This window comes from Octopus sinensis, linkage group LG14, assembly GCF_006345805.1.
Source record: "Octopus sinensis linkage group LG14, ASM634580v1, whole genome shotgun sequence".
In the NCBI taxonomy this organism is placed as follows: domain Eukaryota; kingdom Metazoa; phylum Mollusca; class Cephalopoda; order Octopoda; family Octopodidae; genus Octopus; species Octopus sinensis.
In genome coordinates, this window is record NC_043010.1 from 42,710,278 (window position 1) to 42,733,898 (window position 23,621).

The 23,621-nt window shown below is 37.5% G+C and overlaps 1 protein-coding gene across 3 annotated transcripts in view; it reads left to right on the forward strand.

Moving 5' to 3' along the window:
* The first annotated feature begins 21,907 nt into the window (after nucleotides 1-21,907).
* Nucleotides 21,908-23,621, forward strand: part of LOC115219275 (endothelial zinc finger protein induced by tumor necrosis factor alpha-like) — a 28,416-nt gene continuing 26,702 nt past the window's right edge. For 2 of the 3 annotated variants that reach the window (XR_005001885.1, XM_029789436.2), the window contains exon 1: nucleotides 21,908-22,371. The gene's annotated coding sequence lies outside the window, so the exon portion shown is untranslated. Of the gene's footprint in view, nucleotides 22,372-23,544 lie in introns of those variants that run through there. The other variant, XM_036508923.1, reaches the window with a different exon arrangement.

Here is a 23,621-nt window from a genome sequence, read left to right on the forward strand (position 1 = left end):
GATTGGTGATCACGAATGAGGAGAGGGTGCAAACCAAAGGGGCTCTGGAAATGTTAGTGAAGCACTGCCTAGGGGTTCTAGGAGAGCTGATTGGCAAGTTTGGCCCGACACTGAATGTGGTCTTTATGCCTTCAGAGAGAAAAAAGGCAGACGTTCTAACAAGAGTAAAAAAAGCTTAGTTAGGGGAACCAGAAGAATCAAAGCAAGGGGTAGCTGTGGTGTGTCGGTTAAATGACTCTGAGCTAAGAAGACTGCATGCCATGCATCATATGGGAGTGGATAGGGCCCTATATCTCGCCTGGAGGATTGATGCCGGCATTCCCAGACGGAGCATCCAAAAGATGGTTGGGAACTGCGATAGGGGTCAATCCATCTACCATGCTCCAGGTGTGCATGAGGAGGGAAACATTTCAGTAAAGCACAACTGGAAACAACAAGCAGTGGGCGTAACACACTACCAGCAGGAGACGTATCTCTTGATGGTCACCTGTGAGCCAGGCTGGAAGGTTGTTTGGAGGGAATTGAGGGCAAGCACTGTGGACGAGATGGCATATATTCTAAATGAGGTATTCTTAGGGTGGGGCCTGTGGACAAATTGCTGACGGATAACAGCATAGTGTTTTGTTCAGAGGTGCTGAAGGAGATGCTTGACAGGTGGAAAGTGCACCGCTTTTTCAGAGCAGCATACAGTCCAAGTGGAAATGGGATCATGGAGAGAGGGAACATTCCTTGCTGCTGGAAGCAGTTTTCTGGTACAACATGTCGCTCCGATCAGGACAGGCCAAAGAGTTCATGTCACATAGAGCGATATGCAAATATGAATGGCAGCATCCTAGTAAACCATCGAGATGCCCTGTAGAGGAGAGAGGGCCTGTCTTCGTGGAGGTGGGAGATGAAGTCTGGGTTGAGCCACCAAAGGCATGCTGCACAACTCAGTGGAACAGAAAAGTGACAGATGTCAATTCTAAAAACAACATTTCTATGGATGGAATGCTGCATCATGTCTTGGATGTTCATAGGATTGTCACTTTGTTGGATGATGATTGTGGAAAAGAGGAAGAGAATGAGGTTCCCAGCTTAAGAAGATCACAACATGCAAGGCGCCCACCCAGGTGGGTCGTAGATTTTGACATGGAGTGAAATGAGGAAATGATCTTTGAGACCAGGGGCGCATGTGGGGGATGAGCCAGAAGAAGAGGGTCAATGTTCAAGGGACTGACCAGAAGAGACAGCACAAGAGGCAAAGTGGAGAGGAGGGAGACAAGGGTCAGCCTCTTCTTGCCCGCCAGAGGCATTGTGAGCAGAATTCGCTCCTGGGTTGGTCCGATAGCAACTGCTTATACTGGGTGACAGGGGTAGGGCAGGATCACCAGGGAGATTACTACTAGACAGGCAAAGACAAGAGAGGAAGGTAGGTGAACCTCTTTTCATTTCCCACGCACAACACTTACTAAATTTAATTCCTCTCATATATAACTTTATCTTGGGACATTTGTACTCTGTCTTTCATACATATTATCATTACATATCCAATAAAACCTTCTTACTTCATTTCTTTCTAATTTTCTATGCAAATTTCCTGCATTCAAGGCTAATGTGTTAAATACCACACTTTGTGCATGAGTTCCAAACAATCTGTCTCTCACTCTGAGAGAAAGGCCCCTCATTACTGACAAAGATAGTAACTCCCTGAACTTTTCCAAATCCATTCTTACTTGAGCTACTATGCTTTCAGACCACCCACTATGATTTATAAAGTCACCTATGTAACAAACTATTGACTACTTCTAATGAGCCATATGGGCAATTGAGAAAATTTATTTTCCATATGCTCTTCAGGCTTATGCCTCTGTGCATCAGCCACCTATGAAGGTTAGTTTCATATCCACATAAATATGTAGACAGACTAACAAGATAGAATATGACATACAGCTATTGTGTTAGTATTCCATATGTTCCATTACATTCAAAAACAGATGCCTAGGAAGAAAAATCACGTTATATAAATAACTAGCAGTATCGCCCGGCGTTGTTCGGATTTGTAAGGGAAATAACTATATAAGCATTTTTAGAGAGTTACTTCCCTTATAGATGCCAATTCGGGCTTTCTTAGCCATTTCTGTTTTGGTGTCTTCAAGCCATGAAGTCGTTGTTCTAAAAGAACGCTGGTCTCCTTGACAACGCTTTACAACGTTGATTTCCTTACACTCCCTTCCCCACAGCTTCACGAGGGAGGGAAGAAGGGGGAGAAGCAAACAGGTGCAGATGTGACCATGGACGCCAACTCCGCCGCCATCGACACACGAAAAAATATGCATTAAAATGGAATAAAAAATTATGTTAAATTATTTTTAAAATCGTAGACTCATCGTAGACGTGCGCTAATACCCAGACGGGCTCGATATGAATCACGACTATAAGATACCCGAATTTGGTTAAACTGCACCGCAAAATGTGGGAGTAGTTAGAAATCTAAATCGAAGGGGACAGACACTCACACAACTACAGTTTTATATATATAGATTTCATATTACAGATTTGTTTGCTGTAATGATTATAGAGTACAGAGAAAAAGTACAAGACAAGGAAAATATAGTGTGAAATTATTTACATATAACATCCTTATACATGTTTCAGTAACAATTGATTACACAATGAATGTGTAAAATTAACTTATCTAATCTTTTTTGCACATGTTGCTTCATCAGAAGTGTTATAAGAGGTGGAAGAACTGTGTTTAGTGATAGATATTTACAGTGCAGAAGTTTGAAAGACAGGTATTGTAGATATATTGCACATGTAGATTCTGATTTGAGTTTAAAGGGGTCACATGCAAAAGGTGATATAAAATTATCTGTCGGATTAGTATATCAAAGTCATGAATGCAGAACTAGTTGATATTAACAGGGTCTATTACTCATATTAACAGGGTTTATTATTCATATTAACAGGGTTTATAACTCATCATAGATAAGAGTAAATTGACAGAGCAAAAATTTTAATGAATGAAAGAGGCAGATATAGACAGCTTCATAGACACATAATCCATAAATAAACACACACACAACATATATGTCTACATTTACATAACAAAAGTGTATTTGGGTAGGTGGATATCACCCATACACCTATCTATCTGTATAACTAGCTGACTGACTATACACATACATACTTACTTATTTACACACATTTACAGTCTATATGCACACATACACATTTACTGTGTATATGCACACATACACATTTACTGTATACATGCAGACATACACATTTACTGTGTATATGCAAACATACACATTTGCTGCGTATATGCACACATACACATTTACTGTGTATATGCACACATACACATTTACTGTATATATGCACACATACACATTTACTGTGTATATACACACACACATTTACTGTATACATGCACACATACACATTTACTGTATACATGCACACATACACATTTACTGTATATATGCACACATACACATTACTGTATATATGCACACATACACATTTACTGTATATATGCACACATACATATTTACTGTATATATGCACACATACACATTTACTGTGTATATGTACACATACACATTTACTGTATATATGCACACATACACATTTACTGTATATATGCACACATACACATTTACTGTGTATATGCACACTTACACATTTACTGTATATATGCACACATACACATTTACTGTATATATGCACACATACACATTTATTGTATATATGCACACATACACATTTACTGTATATATGCACACATACACATTTACTGTGTATATGCACACTTACACATTTACTGTGTATATGCACACATACACATTTACTGTGTATATGCACACATACACATTTACTGTGTATATGCACACATACACATTTACTGTGTATATGCACACTTACACATTTACTGTGTATATGCACACATACACATTTACTGTGTATATGCACACATACACATTTACTGTATACATACACACATACACATTTACTGTGTATATGCAAACATACACATTTACTGTGTATATGCACACATACACATTTACTGTATATATGCACACATACACATTTACTGTGTATATGCACACTTACACATTTACTGTGTATATGCACACATACACATTTACTGTGTATATGCACACATACACATTTACTGTATATATGCACACATACACATTTACTGTGTATATGCACACTTACACATTTACTGTGTATATGCACACATACACATTTACTGTGTATATGCACACTTACACATTTACTGTATATATGCACACATACACATTTACTGTATATATGCACACTTACACATTTACTGTGTATATGCACACATACACATTTACTGTGTATATGCACACATACACATTTACTGTATATATGCACACATACACATTTACTGTGTATATGCACACTTACACATTTACTGTGTATATGCACACATACACATTTACTGTGTATATGCACACATACACACTTACTGTATGCATGCACACATACACATTTACTGTGTATATGCAAACATACACATTTGCTGCGTATATGCACACATACACATTTACTGTATATATGCACACATACACATTTACTGTATATATGCACACTTACACATTTACTGTGTATATGCACACATACACATTTACTGTGTATATGCACACTTACACATTTACTGTATATATGCACACATACACATTTACTGTATATATGCACACATACACATTTACTGTATATATGCACACATACACATTTACTGTGTATATGCACAGATACACATTTACTGTGTATATGCACACATACACATTTACTGTATATATGCACACATACACATTTACTGTATATATGCACACATACACATTTATTGTGTATATGCACACATATACATTTACTGTATGTATGCACACATACACATTTACTGTGTATATGCACACATACACATTTACCGTATATATGCACACATACACATTTACTGTATATATGCACACATACACATTTACTGTATATATGCACACATACACATTTACTGTATATATGCACACACACGCATTTATGTCTAAATCAACGTTTCTCAACCGGGCTTCTCCAGAACCCTAGGGTTCTGCAAAAGGCTCCTAGGGTCTCTGTGAGAAAGAGTGAGATAAACTAATGCTAATTTCATGATCGTATTATTACTATACATGCACAACATATTATTGTTTATTGTGATATTGTAATATAGATATCATCCTATCTAACCTACTATGCTATTAAAAAACTATAACAACCATATATAGAGATATATAGATATATATGATATTTACCATGAGAACTACGATGAAAAAATATGAGAAAGATATGGTATATAATATTTTTTTTGTGCAGGGGTTCCTTGAGACATGTAATTTATTTTAAGGCTTATGCAAGAGTAAAAAGGTTGAGCAACACTGGACTAGATATTCAAAGGACTACGAAAGTGATGTGCTGCCTACTCTTACACTCCCTTCAATCACCCCAAAGTCATGTGACCCCTCTACAATGAGAAAACAATACAGCTCCCATGAAAACAATACAGCTCCCATGACTTTCGGAAACATTTTTTCACGCTCAGAGTTGCTGAAGCATGGAATAAACTGCCTGCGTCAGTTGTTGACTGCCATGACACTGCATCTTTTAAGGCCCTCATGCTTTCCGAAATCCGCCGAAACTACACCTGATTATATATACACTTTAGATGAGTTGTAGTGCACCTGAGCACTGTACACAATTATTATTATTATTATTATTATTATTATTATATGAAACCTGTTCTGCTCTGGCACCTTCTATCATGCCTTAACTTCTCTCAGCATAAAGCCACTTCTTTTGGAGTTTATAGGCATGGAAGCTGCATGCAACTTCAGTGCTGGTAACAGAAAAAAAAAACACCCAATACACACTGTAAAGTGGTTAGCATGTATATACACATATAAAGATATTAATGACTAAATCAAAATAGAACATGGGTCTATAACTTCCCTCTTTTTTGTACAAATATATATATATATTGTTATTCTTTTACTTGTTTCCAGTCATTTGACCATAGCCATGGTGTAACACCACCTTTAGTCAAACAAATCGACCCCAGGATTTATTCCTTGTAAGCCAAGTACTTATTCTATCGGTCTCTTTTGCCAAACTGCTGAGTTACAGGGACATAAACACACCAACATTGGTTGTTAAGTGATGACTGGAGGACAAGCATACACACACACACACACATATATACTTTATTTGAAAGCAGCAGAAATATAACAAAAGCTGTTACTCAGAGTTTCAAGTTCCCATTCGTCAGACAGTTTTGTTAAAAACAAAACTGTCTGAGGAATGGGAACATGAAACTCTGAGGAACAGCTTTTGTTATATTTCTGCTGTTTTTAAATAAAGCATATTACTCTACCTCTGGTATTTGAGTACTCTTTTTTCCAACTTGTTTCACATTTATGTGCTTACTCCAGTATATATATATACACACACACACACACACACACATATATATATATATATATATATATATATATATATATATATACAACATGCTTCTTTCAGTTTTCGCCTACCATTTACAAGGCTCTGGTTGGCCAGAGGCTACAGTAGGAGACACTAGTCCAAGGTGCCATACATATATATGCACTTTATTTGTGGGTTAACAAAGCTACTATTGGTTTCATGGATAGTGAAATCTCAGTAATTACCAATCCTGCCACATAGAACGTTGGTGCTCATCTCCATATTGGATGAAAACAACAAAGTTACATGAGAGCATATGAGGTTTTGAAGTAATCAAATATACAGATCAAGGGAAACAACTCTCAATTATTATCTCCCTCTCATTAATTCAATTTTGTACATATACACGTGTATACACATGTATATCCATGCATAATATGTGCACACACACACACACACACACACACACACACACACACATACACACACACACACACACACATACACACACACTGGCTCATACAAAGACACCTGTGTTATGCATTTTGAGGATATGTACATAACTGCTCATATTTGCACATATGTTCACCTGATTGCATAGTTTCACAAATATTCACATCTTTTAGCATCAAACTTGGTGCATGGGATTTATAAAGTTTTGTATGTATTCATTCAATAAATCATGCATCATCATATACATATGCATATATGTACACATATGTACATACACACACACATAAATACACATATACATATTACACATTGAGGCAAGCAAGAATCAGAATTGAAATTGAAATCGACCAACATCAATGGAAATTGTAGCTGTGATACCAGTGCCAGTGGCACGTAAGCGAACCATCCAGACGTGGCCATAGCCACCACTGCCCCGACGGGCCTCCATGCCGGTGGCACGTAAAAAGCACCATCCGATTGTGGCCATTGCCAGCCTCGCCTTGCCCCTGTGCCGGTGGCACATAAAAATCACCATCCGACCATAGCCGTTTGCCAGCCTCGTCTGGCACCTGTGCCAGTGGCACGTAAAAAGCACCCACTACACTCATGGAGTGATTGGCGTTAGGAAGGGCATCCAGCCATAGAAACATTGCCAGATCAGACTGGGCCTGGTGCAGCCTTCTGGCTTCTCAGACCCCAGTTGAACCGTCCAACCCATGCTAGCATGGAAAGCGGACGCTAAATGATGATGATGATGTTGATATACACCTATATAGAAATGCATACACACAAATACACGCATGCACATCTCTCCATCTGCATTATGCATCTTATCCATGTTTGAGTGTGTGCTCATAATTAAGGAGTTTCACATATTTTTTCAAATATTTTCACAACTCACAGGGTTGTGAATTCATAAGTTTGTTTGTGTCTGTCATGTGATGTGATGTGATGGATATGTGCGATGTACATATATCTATGTGACAAGGAAGCTTAGCATTAATTGACAGAGAGAATATGTCTTTTATGCATAAAGTTCATATAATGCATCTAATTGATGTTCAGAGAAAAAATCTCATCCAGATTGGAATCGTAGCAAAGCACATGACAAGATCCTGCTTGAAATTTCAATGTGTGAAATGTTACTTGTGCTTGCCAGGATAGAAGGTTTCATCCCTAATATTTGAAACATTCACTTTTGAAGTTATAATGTTTAATCTTTCGGTGATGCAAAGCTCACATTTGCTGCCCCATCCCCTGTATTTGTTGGCCTCAGCTATAATGCTCCAGGTTATTTGGGAGTTGTTCATATACCTCTCTTTCAGTGTCCATACCATGTTGGATAGGGATGTTTTTATCTCTGAGTGAAGCCAAATGCTGTGTACATCTCTCTTTGAAGGTGTTTTCCATCATTTCAATATTTTGTTATTCCATTGAGATCCATGATGTTGACCTTGTTCACTAGTTCTTTTTCCAGACACCTATTGTTCAGGAGACAGCTGTCCATAGATCTACAATTACAGGATCGTCATCACCATCATTTAACGTCCAATGTTCATGCTGGAATGGGTTGGACAGTTTGACTGGGTTGGCATGCTGGAAGGCTGCACCAGACTCCAGTCTGATTTGGCATGGTTTTCTGTGGCTAGATGCCCTTCCTAACACCAACCATTCTGAGAGTATAATGGGTGCCTTTATGTGCCACTGGCATGGGTGCCATTTGCATGATACCAGGGTGTTTTTACATGTCATTAGCATGGATACCAATTTGTGTGACACCAGTATCTGTCATGACTATGATTTTGCTCAGCTTGATGGGTCTTCTTCTCAAGCATGGCATAATACCAAAGATCTTGGTCATTGCCTCTGTGAGGCCCACCACTTGAAAGGAACTTTAACCAATTTGCCTCCATGAGGCCCAACAGTTAAAAGGAACTCAGCCACTTCACCTCCGTGAGGCCCAATGCTCGAAAGGTGTTCTTTACGTGCCACCAGCACAGGTGCATTTGGCTGGTTGGGTCCCCTCAAGCACAACACATTACCAAAGGTTTTGATCACTAGTCATTGCCTCTGTGAGGTTCAATATATATATATTTTGCGTTCTTGTCACATTTTGTATTTTATTTTGTATATATATAGTGGCGTATGTACACTTTGTTCTCTTATATGTAAGTTCACATTTCACTAAATATTGTACAACTTTTTCAACTCTTTCTCCCCCCCTCTCTCTCACATTCCTTTGCCTTTCTTACTCACTTTGCACTTCACTATGTCCCTCTCTCTCTCTCTTTTCTTGCCACTCCTTGATTCTTCCATCTATCTACTTCACCACACTCTCTCTCGCTCTCTCTCTCTCTTCTCCCCCTCTTTAATTCCTTTGTTCCTCTTTTTCTCTCTCTTCTCACGTGACTGTTGGCCAACTGCTAGTCCTTTTGACTGTGGTCACTGCCACATTGATATTCTTCCCTCTGCTGTAAGGCTTCATTTCCATACACGCCAGCTGAATTCAATTCGTCTTTGTTTTGTATACATTCGATGCTTTTTTTCTAAGGAATCTAATGCTCTTAGCTTAGTTTTTCCTTGGGGCTGGCCACATTGGAACAATCTCAAGATTAATCAACTGAAATTACGAAGATGATCCAGTTCTTGACTGAAGATAAAAGGCTTCGAATGACCCGTCCGTGTCTTTATGTATCGTCTATCTGGATGTTTTGTTGTCCCTTTTTGTATCATCTAGTTGTCCGGGTGTTTTGCGTTCTTGTCCCATTTTGTATTTTATTATATATATATATTATATATATATATATATATATATATATATATATATACACACACACGAAGAGAGAGAGAAAGAGAGAGCACTGATCTTTGAGGGATATTTGTTATATTGTTATTTTTACTGTGGTTGAATATAATCAAACCTATACTGGGTAAGCAACTATAACTGACTTTAACTGTATTTCTATTGAAGATCTTGTGGTATTTATGTGAGTATGGGAAGTGGTATCTATGAGTTTTAGGACTTTTCTAGCTTTGTTAGTGGCTACATTCTTACTATTTGGGGGTTGTACCATAAGATTTTCCTCTAACTATGTCTTCTTTGTCTATCTACATTTAGTTCAATATGATTTATGCTACTCTTGAAGTTGGACCTTTTTAATGCAGTTTTGTAGCATGGACAGCATTTTCAAAAGTAGCATTATTAGCAGATAGGTTGGAAACATACCTACTAATGCTTATTAATTAATTATTTTATGACTGATGGTGAGTGGTTGGAACCTATGTCAATGTGTAAGATATTCTCCTTTGGTTTATGGTAGGTTTTAAATTTGCCTGTACGAAGGGTCATGTTAATGTCTGGAAAATTATCTTCTTTAAGGTTAGTGTTAATTGTAATTCTAAGATTCAGTTGGCTAAATATTTTGCATAATCTTTTCCTTATCTTATCCATTTTGTTATGTACCACTTGAAGTTCTTTGTCCCTATATAGCCTTATATCAGCTTCTTTATCTCTTTTTTAAGAGCATCTAGAATAGCAAGGCCAACCAGATCTGCTATCTATGCACCATCATACCTCCCCATTGTGACATCAAATAGCTTGTTCCCATTCTTTTTCACCCAATAGGAAACTATAGCGCAATCTTCAGCTGCATAAAAATATAGAATTTAGTTAAATTTGAAGGATTCATTTTTATAGTTTTCTTATTATCCAAAATCACCAAGAGGGTAAGGAGAAAGACAAAGAACATGTTTTATCAACAACATCACAGTTGTAACTGAGTTACAACTGTGATGTTGTTGATAAAACATCCTCTTGGTGATTTTGGATAAAAAGAATATTATACAAATGAGTCCCTTCGAATTTAACTAAATTCTATATTTTTATGCAGCTGAAGATTCCTCTACATTTTAAATTGATGTAATATTTGCATTGTTTAATTAAATGGAGTTGCATGAAATGATCGTACTGCATTACCTCTGGATATCCTTGTTGCTTATTTGGATACAGGGTGTGAAAGGTATTTGAGAAGATATTTGTTAATTTAATAAAACAACTATAATCTAACAAAAACCAAATGTACTGGAATAAAAATTTGTACACATGTTCTGAATAGTCTTTTTGATGAGATTATTCTATGAATCCACCTACAGCTTTGATGACTAAATCAATGTGGGAGAAGAATTGTTGACATATCTGCATTAAATGGGCCTTATTTGTCATTTTGAACATCACCTAGACAATGGCAGCCTTCAAGAGAGGCCAAGGTATTATGAGGATGTCAATTAATCTCCCTTTCAACAATACTTCAAACATAAAAAAGATTTAAATTGGGTGAGTTTGTAGGTCATGAATTTGGTGTTTCATGATTGTAAAAATTGTCTGACAGCCATTCTTGGGTTACATGGGCTTTGTGCAATGGTGCTGAGTCTCATTGAAACACATATGGTTTTCCACAGCATATTTCATCCATCCAGGGCTTAACAGCTATCTCCAGCACTTTAGCATCCTGTGGAAAGATGTGAAGTGGCATGATATAACCTTCATTGCTCACCATACCTAAAACCATTACAGTTACTAGAAATTTAGTGTGTATCATGCTAAGTGCTTCAGAAGAATCTGTACAAAACCATCTGTTATTTCTCCTCTTGAACTTTTGGTTTTGGTCAAAGTTTTTTTCACTTCAGAAAAGAACCAAAGCATGCCATGTTCATGAGAATTTTTAACCTTGTTAAGCAACCACTAAGCATGGATCAGATGGTTTTCTTGCATATATGAATTGGCCCCTCCTCAGTACATACAACTTGTATTTAATGTCCTCATGCACCACAGTTCTCATAGTCCACTCCAACATCTGAAGTTCTTTGACGATGGCCCTCAATGATGTTCTGGGATCATCATTGATAATGTTTTCAACCCATTAGATAAATTGTGATGTTCTTACAGTGTCCAAACATTTAGAATATTTCTTTTCTTTGACGCAGTTGAAATGTTCTTGCCAGAAGCTTCCAATTCTATCTGAACTTTGTAAACAAAAGATCTCATAACATTTAAAAACTTTCCAATTTCTAAATCACTGCATGTATTTTCATTTCTTATGTTAGTTTTTTTTTATCTACTATAGGAGTTCTGAAAGACATAAAAACTTTTTAATTGGTTTGAAGGGAGTTTATACTGATAATTAAATGTCCTCAAATACCCAACTTGGATTTGAATTCAGACTCACTGCGTGGTACCTTGGGCAAGTGTTTTCCAGTACAGCCTTGGATCAACCAAAGCCTTATGAGTGGATTTGGATATATATATGTGTGTGTAAAAGAATGTTATTGTTATACAGACAGTGTCCTTCATTTCCAAACATTTATGCAAATATGTTCAACTATTGGGAAATATTACCTTACTTGGAAACAGATGAGGGTTGGCAACAAGTAGGGCATCCAGCTAAAGAAATATTTCCTCAACAAATTCTGTCTGATAAGCAAGGAAAAAGTGGATGCTAAAGCAACAATGATGATGATGAGTGTGTAAGTAGGTTTGTGTCTGCATTTTTAGTTGTTTAGACTTACTACAGCTATCATGTCATCTTGATTTACTAATCAGCTATGTTTTAAGGACCTTCATTTACAGTTTCTCTCCTCTTCTTTAAGAAACTTTGATTTTAAACCAGATAGACTCTCTGCAATCTATGAACAGTGTAATTCTCAGAAACTACCAAACAACTATAAATACTCACCACTTAATGGGGCCAGTATTTCTCATAATTAGTTTGTGATTATCACTGAAGCACAAGTAAAGATCATCATCATCATCATCATCATTATCATTTAGCGTCCGCTTTCCATGCTGGCATGGGTTGGACGGTTCAACTGGGGTCTGGGAAGCCAGAAGGCTGCACCAGGCCCAGTCTGATCTGGCAATGTTTCTACAGCTGGATGCCCTTCCTAATGCCAACCACTCCGTGAGTGTAGTGGGTGCTTTTTATGTGCCACCGGCACAGATGCCAGACGAAGCTGGCAAACGGCCATGATCAGATGGTGCTTTTTACGTGCCACCAGCACGGAGGCCAGGAGAGGCTGGCAACAGCCACGATTGGATTGTGCTTTTTACGTGCCACTTCCCAAGGTCTACTTGTTCTTTTACAACTTAGAGATAAATTCTCTCATATAGAAAGGGGTTTGTTAAAGGATAATGGTTTCTTGGCCATGATTAATTGTAGGCTATGAATACATTCTGGAAGGCCTCAATTAGCTTCTTCAAAACTTTTTATCTGAACAACACATAAGGAAATTTATATATATATTTTTGTATATCTATATTCCCTATCTAAATTAAATGTCTTTTCAAGTGATGCCAAATGGTTTTCCTTTCCATTTTTAATTTAATCTATATTTTTTTTATTGTGATCTTGAATCTCTCCAAGGAGTTGTTTTACCTAGACAGAAAACCAAATGAGCCCATAAATTATATCAACAAATTTTCAAACCATCATGAAAAAAATTGGTTAAAATTATCCCATTGAGATTATCCATTATATAGCAAACATTTAATTACAAGAGAACATTGGCTCCTAATGGTTTTATGGAGAAGCTGTATCATATTAGTTATAAACATAGGATTAGAAGGAATAAATTTTGACATATTATTTGGTATAATCCACCGTTTAATACAAAAATAGCAATATCTATAACTAAAATATTATTTTCTCTACTCAAGAAACATTTTCCAGCATAACATAATAAGAGCAAAATCAGTAAACAGTATTAATAAAGATTTCTGATTCAGGAACAATACCAGCACTTTTCAAAGGAGAAGATTAGATGATACCATTGACAAAAATACTTCTCTGGTACTTTACTTTATCGACCCTGAAAAGATGAAATGCAAAATTGACATTGGAGACAATTAAATTCAGAACATAAAGAGCCAGGAGAAATACTGCAGGGCATTTATTCAAAAGCTCTAATAATCCTGCCATTTCACTGCCTTACCAAGTAGTAAGAACAGCACTAATTAGATTGACAGTTGCTATAATGCAAATTGTAATTTGCATTATAGCCACTGCCAATGTACTTATTGTAATATTTAGGTATGGTCTATAGATGCAGGGTTATAAGCCATACTTGTATCAAAAGGTATGCCTTCATTTATTGCCTATTGCCATCATCATCATTGTTTAACATCTGCTTTCCATGCTAGTATGAGTTGGACTTTTGACTGAGGACTGGCAAGCCAGGAGGTTGCACCAGGCTTCAATCTGATCTAGCAAGGTTTCTACAGCGGGATGCCCTTCCTAACGCCAACCACTCTGAGAGTGTAGTGGGTGCTTTTTATGTGCCACCAGTACGGGAGCTAGTAAGGCAGTATTGGCATCGACCACACTCAAACGGTGCTTTTTACATGCTACTGGTATGGGGGCCAGTCAGGCGGCACTGGCCCTATCTGTACCAATTGCCATGCCTGCACTATTGTCATACCTAGCCCTATCTAACAATGTTAGAGATTTTGTATATGTATATGCATGTTTATATATTTCTACTCAAATTCTCTACTATAGAAATAGTTTAATTCCTGACTTCTTTATATAATAGATAAATATTCTATGCTGGCACGTAAAAAGCACCATCCGACCGTGGCCGTTTGCCAGCCTCATCTAGCACCTGTGCCGGTGACACGTAAAAAGCACCCACTACACTCACGGAGTGGTTGGCATTATGAAGGGCATCCAGCTGTAGAAACATTGCCAGATCAGACTGGGCCTGGTGCAGCCTTCTGGCTTCCCAGACCCCAGTTGAACCGTCCAACCCATGCTAGCATGGAAAGCGGACACTAAACGATGATGATGATGATCAATGGGAGAAAGAAATCAGGTGTATTTCCTCAGCGGGCACAGTCAACAAACTGTGAAACTGTCCATCAGGAGTTTTCTGCCTCTTTTTGTCATGTCTTGAAAGCATAAAAAAAATGTGTTTATATTCCTATAATTTTCTATAACAGCTAAGGCCTTCTAATTCAAACTTATTTCAGTTCTTTGGACTCAGACTGTTTTGCGCATAATACATATATATATATATATATATATACATATATATATTTAGTTAACAATGAACCATCTAAAGCATAAATATGTAGATTAAGCTTTCCTGTATGCCAGTAGTTTCCAAACGTTTTTGGGCTGCCTCCCCCTTGGCACACACACCTCATTCCTAGCGCCCCCTCTCTCTCCCCATCACAAATATAGACCACTTTCTGCAGCAAATTCAAAACAACTGTATTTCACAAATAAAACTTAAACCTAATTAACCTATTAATATATATTTTTTTCCATCTATCACCCCATTATCATCCTACTTTTCAACGCTCCCTGGATCTTCCCACTGCCTCCAGGATGGGGGGGCAATACGATCCACTTTGGGGAACCACTGCTGTAAGCTAATAGCTTAATTTGTAACAACTTTATATATAATTGCTGAATATTCAATGCTGTTTGGTGACTGAGAAAAAAAATCTATATGCCTTCTCTGATGTACACTCAAACATACTGCAAAATGGCCTGCCAGAGGTCACTCACTTCTCTTTCCTTTCTGTCCATCAAAAGCATAGAAGGGATGTTTACATTCTTATAACTACCAATCACAGCAAAGGTTTTTTTATTTATATATATGGTTAACAAGCCCACTTAGCAAACATATGATTTCAGGTTCAGTCCTACAGCACAGCATCTTTGGCATGTGTCTCCTGGGCTATCCAAAGACTTGTGGATGGATTTGGTAGAACAAAACTGAAAGAAACATATATATATATATATTATATATATATATACATATATATATTTAGTTAACAATGAACCATCTAAAGCATAAATATGTAGATTAAGCTTTCCTGTATGCCAGTAGTTTCCAAACGTTTTTGGGCTGCCTCCCCCTTGGCACACACACCTCATTCCTAGCGCCCCCTCTCTCTCCCCATCACAAATATAGACCACTTTCTGCAGCAAATTCAAAACAACTGTATTTCACAAATAAAACTTAAACCTAATTAACCTATTAATATATATTTTTTTCCATCTATCACCCCATTATCATCCTACTTTTCAACGCTCCCTGGATCTTCCCACTGCCTCCAGGATGGGGGGGCAATACGATCCACTTTGGGGAACCACTGCTGTAAGCTAATAGCTTAATTTGTAACAACTTTATATATAATTGCTGAATATTCAATGCTGTTTGGTGACTGAGAAAAAAAATCTATATGCCTTCTCTGATGTACACTCAAACATACTGCAAAATGGCCTGCCAGAGGTCACTCACTTCTCTTTCCTTTCTGTCCATCAAAAGCATAGAAGGATGTTTACATTCTTATAACTACCAATCACAGCAAAGGTTTTTTTATTTATATATATGGTTAACAAGCCCACTTAGCAAACATATGATTTCAGGTTCAGTCCTACAGCACAGCATCTTTGGCATGTGTCTCCTGGGCTATCCAAAGACTTGTGGATGGATTTGGTAGAACAAAACTGAAAGAAACATATATATATATATATATATATATATATATATTATAATTCTTTCTTACAAAATATATAGACCTGCTAAAGAAGAGCTTGGGTCGAACCTGAGACAAAGGATAAGAATTGAAAAAAAAAAAGCTCAAATTAAACAATCAACTTTTTTTAAAGTTGATTGCCTAATATGAGCTTTTATTTTAATTCTTATATATGTATATATATACACGTGAAGGCGCGTGGCTCAGTGGTTAGAGCATCGAGCTTACGATCGTGAGGTTGTGAGCTCGAATCCCGGACTGGGCTGCGTGTTGTGTTCTTGAGCAAGACACTTTATTTCACGTTGCTCCAGTTCACTCAGCTGTAGAAATGAGTTGCGACGTCACAGGTGCCAAGCTGTATCGGCCCTTGCCTTTCCCTTGGACAACATCGGTGACGTGGAGAGGGGAGGCCGGTATGCATGGGCGACTGCTGGTCTTCCATAAAACAACCTTGCCCAGACTTATGCCTCAGAGGGTAACTCTCTAGGTGCAAACTCATGGTCAGTGTCTGACCGAAGGGGGTCACCACCATCACCATATATATACACATACATAGATAAACAGACAGACAGATAATTGAAATGCTTTGTGCTGGGGAGAAACACCATTAATGTTATTTTCATAGTCAAGCAATTACAAGTGAAGTATTTAGCTAAAAATAAACCAGTGTACTTGGCATTTGTTGATCTGGAGAAAGCCTTCAACAGAGAACATTATTCTGTGATATAGTGGTCTCTGAGGAAGCTGTGGATAGATGAATGGCTTGTGAAAGCAGTAAAGGCCATGTACAGAGGTACTGTTAGTAATGTAAGGGCTAGCGATGAGTACAATGACAAAATTAGTGTACAGGTAGGTGCTCACCTAGGCTCATTCCTCAGTTCTCAGCTCCCTCCCATTCATCATTGTCCTCCAAGCCATAAAAGGAATTTAAGACTGGAAGCCCATGGGAACTTCTATATGCTGATGATCTTGCTCTCATAGCAGAATCTGTAAGAGAACTAGAAAAGAAATTCTGAGTGTGGAACCAAAACCTGGAATTGAAGGGCCTTAAAGTTAACTTAACAAAGACCAAAGCCATTGTAAGCAAGAAAACAGAGAGGACCATACTTCTTTCAAGTACATGGCCCTGATCAATATGTAGAAAAGGTGTAGGCAGGAATTGTGTTCAATGTACCCAGTACAAGCTGTTGATACACAAGAAGTGAAGTGGAATATTAGAAAGCTTAACAGAGAAAGCAGTGTTTGTATGTGGAAGCGGTACAGGTGCCATAAAATCTACAGATTCACAGGAAATCAAATTTCTCAAATGTCCCGGAGGCTCTCTAAAGGTAGTGGATAATTTCTGCTACCTAGGTGTCTTAATTAGTAATGTAGGAGGATGTAACAAAAGTGTACTTGCTAGAATAAGAATAGGATGGAGAAAGTTCAAATACCTTTTACTTCAGTTGGCAGCCAAAGGCCTCTTTCTCCAACTGAAAGGAAGATTGTATGATGCATGTATACAAACAGTAATGATATATAGTAATGTGATTTGGGCTCTAATGCAGAGGATATGTGAAAACTAGAGAGGAATGGAGTAAGCACATGTGCAACAGAGTGCTAGTGTATTGAAATAAAAGTTAGGCATAGGTGTGCAAGAGAGAAAACTGCTCTGGTTTGGTAATGTGATGCACATGGATGAGGACAGTTGCATAAAGAAGTGCCGATCACTTACAGTGGATGGAACTTGTGGAAGTGGGAAACCCTGAAAGACATGGGATGAAGCATTGAAGACTGATCTCAAAATGCTGAGCCTTATGAAGATGACAAAAGACTAAGATATCTGGCACCTTGCCGTACTCAAAAAGACCCATCTGCCACAACAGAAATGATATCCTAAAACCACCTTGGTAAGGCTTGTCCATGAGGGGGTCTATCCCAGCCTCAATACCATTCCCTTTGCCCTGTCAATGTTTCTCCCGACATTTCATCCCCTAACACCCATCACTTTTCTATCATCTGAGAGTTGCTTCCCAACCACACAGTTCCGGGTTCAGTTCCACAGCATGGCACTTTGGGTAAGTGACTTCCACTTTAGCCTTGGGCCAACCAAAGTCCTATGAGTGGATTTGGTATATGGAAAGTGAAAGAAGCTCATCATATATGGGTGTGTGTGTGTTTATGTCTATGTTTGTCCCCCACCACCACTTGACAACTCATGTTGGTGTGCTTATGTCAACATAACTTAGCAGTTCAGTAAAAGACACCAATAAAAAAAAGTACCAGGTTTAAAAAGAAAAAGTACTGGTGCCAATTCATTCAACTAAAAATCCTTCAAGGCAAAGCTCCTTCATGGCCACTGTCCAATGACTAAAATTAATAAAAGATAAATGATGTGTGTGTGTGTGTGTGTGTGTGTGTGTGTGTGTGTGTGTGTGTGTGTGAAAACACACACACATACATATATACTGAGCAAGTTGTGCTAGATTGGGCAGTAAATACATATGCTGGGAGATGGGATTAAGAATTTAAAGAGAGATAATGGTAGAAGAACTGAAACATGGTGAAATACAATAGTTTATAATAGAAATCAATAGGGAGTTCCCAGTGGGAAAGATAGTATGAGTCTCAGTGATGCATAAACTGCAGAAATCATGGGTATCTGAATAGGATTTTGCCCTGATAGTTGTTTTCCTATTTAATCTGTAATTAACATTCGTATCCTTAAGCTTCCAGATGTATTTGATAAAGTCATGGCCGTGAAGCCTGAACAAGATTTGATGCTGATAGGGATGATTATGTTGACATAATTACCTTAGACATTTACACATTAGGAAGCATAGCGTCAGATGGCTGCAATTACCTTGGGATTAGTAGAGTGGTACTAGATCAATCTAAGGACAGGAGGGATGATTAACCAAGCAAAGTAAAACTGTAGATTATGAGAGACAAATGATTAAATTTGCTCATTGATAGAAGTTAAAGAAAAGTTATAGGTAAATAACTTCTTTGTCAAAAATTATATAATTGAAATGTTCAGTAACATCAAAGTGATACATTTATTTCATTTTTCTTATATTTCTTATGTCCTTTAGAAAGGCAAAAATATAGTATTCTAACCTTTTCTCCAATAAATTTCCCGGCGATCTTTCGTTTGTAGTAGCACGTTTCCGTCGATGATTTCCGTAAAAAACTTTTATTTTTTTACATATGGGCTTGCGGGAACATTTGAAGTAATGAGAGCGAAAGATCCTAAGAGAAAGTGATTTTATGACGAGGGAATTTCTTTTGAAGTTACAGAAGCATTGATGTACATGTGTGTATGTGTGTGCGCGCGCGTGTGTGTGTGTGTTTGATGGGGTGTGGGAGACAGACAGTATGTTGTGTAAGTGAAGTGCTTCTGTTAGTGTGTGTGAAGAGACAGAGAGAGTAATAATAATAATAATAATAATAATAATAATAATAATTGTGTACAGTGCTCAGGTGCACTACAACTCATCTAAAGTGTATATATAATCAGGTGTAGTTTCGGCGGATTTCGGAAAGCATGAGGGCCTTAAAGGATGCAGTGTCATGGCAGTCAACAACTGACGCAGGCAGTTTATTCCATGCTTCAGCAACTCTGAGCGTGAAAAAATGTTTCCGAAAGTCATGGGAGCTGTGTTGTTTTTGACTTTGTAGGCATGTCCACGTGTGTTAGACACATGGAGATCAAAAAGGTGTTCAGTGTTGTTGTTGGTGAGGTGGTTGATAACCTTGTGGGTGTTTACCAAGTCCATCGCCAGACGCCGGAGCTTCAGTGAATCCATGCCCAGGGAAACAAGGCGCTCAGAATATGGTAGGTGTCTGATGGAGGGTATGCGTTTGGTTGCACGTCTCTGGACAGATTCCAGGAGGTCAATGTTCTGAGCAAGATAGGGGTTCCAAACTGATGATGCGAATTCCAAGTGTGGTCGTACCATAGCTGTATACAGTTTTAAATAGATGGCTGGAGAGCGGCTAACAAAAGTCTTGCTGAGTGATGCCAAGACACCCTCGGCCTTCTTGACAATTTTGTGTGAAAGAGAGAGATAACTGAAATTTTTTACTCGGTGTATGTGTATATGTATGTATGCATGTATGTGTGTGTGTGTATGTATCTATGTATGTGTGTATGTATGTGTGTATGTATCTATGTATGTGTGTGTGTATGTATGTATGTATGGCCGATTCAGTGTAATTTTTTACTCGGTGTATGTGTATATGTATGTCTACATGTATGTGTGTATGAGTATGTATCTATGTATGTGTGTGTGTGTAAGTATGTGTGTGTGTATGTGTGTATGTATGGCCGATTCAGTGTACATTGAATCGGCCATACATACATACACACACACACACATACACCGAGTAAATAATTACACTGAATCGGCCATACATACATACATACACACACACATACATAGATACATACACACATACATACACACACACATACATAGATACATACACACACACACATACATGCATACATACATATACACATACACTGAGTAAAAAATTTCAGTTATCTCTCTCTTTCACACATTACTCTCTCTGTCTCTTCACACACACTAACAGAAGCACTTCACTTAGACAACATACTGTCTGTCTCCCACACCCCATCAAACACACACACACACACACATGTACATCAATGCTTCGGTTACTTCAAAAGAAATTCCCTCGTCATAAAATCGCTTCCTCTTAGTTTCTTTCGCTCTCATTACTTCAAATGTTCCCGCAAGCCCATATGTAAAAAAATAAAAGTTTTTTACGGAAATCATCGACGGAAACGTGCTACTACAAACGAAAGATCGCCTAACCCTTTCTCCTATAAATTTCCATTTAAATGTTTTGCTTTCCTGTTAGCCATCCCAGTTCCTTAGACAATGACATTTACGACACATTTCAGCCGTTATATAGATTGTCACGCAACCCTAAGCCAGCCTTGACCCAATAGAATTAGGTTGAAAGATGTCCCAGACGTGACCTGCCTATCTTTTCTTCTGACAGTTGATCCAAAGCTAACAGCATCGAATATATATCCATCTGTGTAGGCGTTATATTTATGGTAGTTATAAGTGTCTAATTGTTTTATTTTTAGAAGAAACAACTAATTTGTAGCAATATGCATCCTCTAGACTAATCCAAATAACAACCTGGTTTCAATTCTCAGTAGAAATTCCCTTCAATTCGTTTAATCGCAAATACCTTCAGGAGAAAAGTGTGAACGTCTCAAGTTTCTTTTCTCCATCCCTAAAATTGAAGGTTTCGTTTCATGACCACTTCAGAATATTAAAAAAATCTTATTGATAAATTTATTCGGTGTATATATTTCTTTCCAGTATCTTTGCAATCATTTACTTCAATTGATAGAAGGGAATGCAATATACATCTTCACCGTCGGAAATGATATGCTCAGTCCGTCTATATATAGTGACAAAGTTTACAGTAGTAGAGGCCGATAGCAAATATAACAGTTGTCTGCAAGAAAACCTTATAGCATGTTGTTACAGTCAGAATCGCCTCATAGTTTCCCCTATTTTAGCTAAATCAAAACTAAATAACTTCATTAAAATTTACAACTCTAAAAATTTCCTAAATTATATTCCGTTAAAGTTCAGAAGTAAGAATTGTTAATTAAATCGCCCGAGGCGCTTGTATTTGTTGTATTATCTGCCCCTGTGTTTATACCAACACTCAACTGATTACCAGCTTCGGACACTGTTTATCTTCAGCCTGTGCTCCCTATTATAGCCACGATCGCTCCTCGCATTTTTACCTCATTCATAATCTATGCAAAAGTTTTTTTGTATATTATCTATCTACTGCCACAGAATCACATCGTATAATGTAAATTATAGAATGTTGCAAGGACGATTAAAAAAAAAGGGGGACTGCGAAAGGTAAGCAAAATGTTTCAGATTGTGAAATGGGGTATCCCTTGTTTCCTCGACATCATATCTTTTATACTAGCTATAAAGCTTCAGTTTCCTTTTGTATTGTGGAAAAATCAATCTTTTTTTTTTTCCTCCATACTTTCTCCGTTTCTTTTTGTTTATTATTTCGATACATTAAATATTCTAAAAAAAAAGAATATTTTAATTATTTAAAATTTTTATTGCGATTCCTTATTTCTCCTCATTATTCCCACATTTTCCTTTCTTTTATATGCACGTCAACCAGCTTCCACCCCAGCAAGTCATTTTAGCGACAATCTACTACAAGAAACTTATCTACCTAAGGAGACTCACGTCATCTTTCTGTCCATTACTTTCTCCCATCAATCTGTCCTCCACTCGCCATTCGTTTACTCTTCATTCTTTCTTATCGCTGCCAGCCTGACTGGCTTCATTTACCAGTCTAGGCCTCCTGCAGAGCTAGAGGAGACCAGAACCATCTATGTGGACATTGTTCTTGCTTCTCGCGCTTTTCTTCCACATGTCTATTGTTTAAACTCGAAGGTAATACTACCTTCATCCAAGTCATTTTTATATATGTACCTGGACATTCCAACCCTTTATGACACTCTTTATTATTTACGTGCTCTCCTCTCACTCATATACATGCAATCGTACGTATGTACGTATATAATTCTACATTGATGTAGCGATGTAGTGGTCATCCTGTTTTACAAAATGGAAAATGGGAAAATGGTCTGGCCGAAATAACCGCCTCCACCCTCATATCGTTTCCACATTAGCTAGTTGCATTACACTATTCCAGCATCCTATGATCATAATTTAGTTAAGTTCCAACTTTGTCATTTTATTTGGGAATTTCATCATTCTCAAATGTTTTACACTGATTCCACATAATATTAAGGCACGTATATATATATATATAGGACATTTTTACCCTTCACCAACACTTACACGTGCGTGAATACACATGCACATATGTGATGTGTGTGTATTCATGTATGCATATATAAATATGTATGTATAGATTTATATTTGTATGTACATACATTCACACACACACACATGAATATATACACGTATTTAGTGTATGTATTTATATATGTGTATATGTATGCATGTGTGTGTGTGTATTTATATATATATATATAGGGAGAGAGGGATCCAGAAAGACAAGAGATGAAGTAGTGAAGGCTGATCTGAAGATGCTTAACCTCACAGAGGAAATGACAAAG